This window comes from Prionailurus bengalensis, chromosome X, assembly GCF_016509475.1.
Source record: "Prionailurus bengalensis isolate Pbe53 chromosome X, Fcat_Pben_1.1_paternal_pri, whole genome shotgun sequence".
Taxonomy (NCBI): domain Eukaryota; kingdom Metazoa; phylum Chordata; class Mammalia; order Carnivora; family Felidae; genus Prionailurus; species Prionailurus bengalensis.
In genome coordinates, this window is record NC_057361.1 from 12,311,763 (window position 1) to 12,314,182 (window position 2,420).

Sequence of the window (2,420 nt, forward strand, 5' to 3'; positions counted from 1 at the left end):
TCCTTGCCAAATATTCCGGGGCGGGACAGGGGATGGGGGAACCACTCAAGCAAAAAAACAAAACCACTGGTGGAGAACATCTGAGGGACAGTGGCCACTCTGGCAGAAACAGCCAAGTTTGGTCTCCTAGTATGTGATATTTTAAAACACAGCAAAGAGCAAGATGGCGGAGGAGCATGGAAGGTTTTTTTTGTGTGTCTCATCGCTTAAAACAGCAAAGACAGAGACAACAGACTGAAGTGGTACATGCTTGGAACAGACGTCCCCCAATTTCGTAGCATGCTGTGGTGTGAATGATTCAAAGACTGGGCCCGTGAATCATCAGAAAATGCAAATTAAAAAAAATAAGCTACTCATTTAAGTGCCTCAGGTTGCCAAAAATGAAAATGCTAAATAATACGAAATGCCAGTAAAGACGCAGAGAATCAGCATCTGAGGCAGTGCTGAGGGTGTGAACGCGTCCAGCCAGTCTGCGGTGGCACTTTAGAGTGTGTCCTGGAGCATAGTGTGCCTCCCAGAAACTCTCTTGCACACACAAACCACACACACACACAGACACACACACACATTGGCGAGGATGTTCCCCCCAGCACTCTTTGTCAGAGCAGACAACTGGATAACCTAAATGCCCACCAGTAGGGGATGATAAAGTAAATGCGTTACATTCTGTCAAGGGAAGACTGTTCCACGAACTCGAGGAAAGAAACAGCCCAAGGATTCTCCACTCCTGGGCTACCAGGCCACATAATTCTGTGCAGGGCAGGGTGTTTAGCAGCACACCCAGCCCCCATCGCCCACAGATCAACAGGCCCGCCTCCGGTGGTGACAATCAAAATCGCCTCCAGGCATTGCCAAATATCCCCCGAGGGACAAAAATCACCTCCAGTTGGAAATCACTGAACTAGAGCTACATGTCTTACAACACGTTGCATTGCAGAAATACACTGGTGAATGAAAAGATGGGGAGTGGGATATTCTGTATAGCACATGCCATTGATATAATTTAAGCAAATGCAAAGGAATATTGCTGGGAACAGGGGAGGCCAAAAAGTGGATAAGAGGTCACCTGGACACTTTGCCTATATTGTTCTTTCCATCTAAAGCCTCTTTAATTACTGTTCAAACATGAATTTCATGGCATTCCCCCTTCAGAGTCAGAGAATGTGCTGTAAACAAGGCAAAGTCCCTTCTCCTGTGCTACCTAAATGGGGTCAGTACCCTACCCACATAGGAAGCACTTATAAAAATGCTCCAAAGTGTCACGGTCTTGAAAAGTAAGGCTGACCAAGGTCATGAAAACCAAAGGAAGATACAGAAACTGTCTCCATCACTACAGTGATCACTACAGAGGCATAGATTCTGGAACATAAGAAGGACATTAGTCGAAAAGGGAAGAGGGTCTGAAAATTCCATAGTTTAGTGACATTGAACCAATGATAGTTTCTTAGTTTTGATATATCTATCACAGTTATTTAACATGATAGTATCAGGGAAACGGGGGAAGAGTCTAGAGCAGAGTTTCTCAAAGTCGGAACTATTAACATTTTAGGCTGGATGAGTCTTACTTATGGGAGGCTGTGTATTCTTCTGGAGGATGTATAGCACATCCTCGGCCTCTACACGTTCACGGCCGGTGTTGCTTGTGGGAGGCTGTCTATTCTTCTGGAGGACGTATGGCACATCCTTGGCCTCTACATGTTCGAGGCCAGTGGCATATGCAGTTGTGAAAAGCAAAATACCTCCAGGCACTTCTAAATATCCTTGGGCACAGTGGCGGGATGAAATCCCCCCAGGTTGAGGACCACTGATACATAGGATCTCTCTAGATTTTCTCTGCAAGTCTTTTGTAAATACATATATTTTTTCCTTTTACATACACACATACAGGAGCAAAGCCGTTATTTTAAAGTTGCCAGGGCACAGTAAAATGATCTATAAGAATAAGACAAGGCAGTGGATCAATAATAGTTTTTACTATTTTCCTTGATGAAGAGATAATAGATGCAAATGTACTTTGAAAATGAAAAGAGTCACATTCAAATGCAAGACACTGGCATCCATCGGCATAAGGGTGGTCTTAATTATGTAAAATGTCTGGACGTGAGTTCCGTTACGTGTTCACACGTCTCAAGGATTTATCAGGGAGCCTCCAAGTGTGCTGGAGTCCTAAGAAGCACCGTTTCCATCACTTCTCGAAGATGGGTGTGAGCGCAAAGGGGAATCGTTTTAGCTGCCGAGGGTCCTCAACTAAAGAACACTAAGTATCCCACCCACATGGTGGTTCCTCCAGTAAAAGAAGACTAGGGTTTTTAGCAAGCAAAAGTAACCCTGTGCTCAACAAATACCAACCACAGAAATACAATTGCTGAGAAGTGTTGATATTTTTGTTCAGATCCAGGCAGTGAAGCGGGAATGAGTAA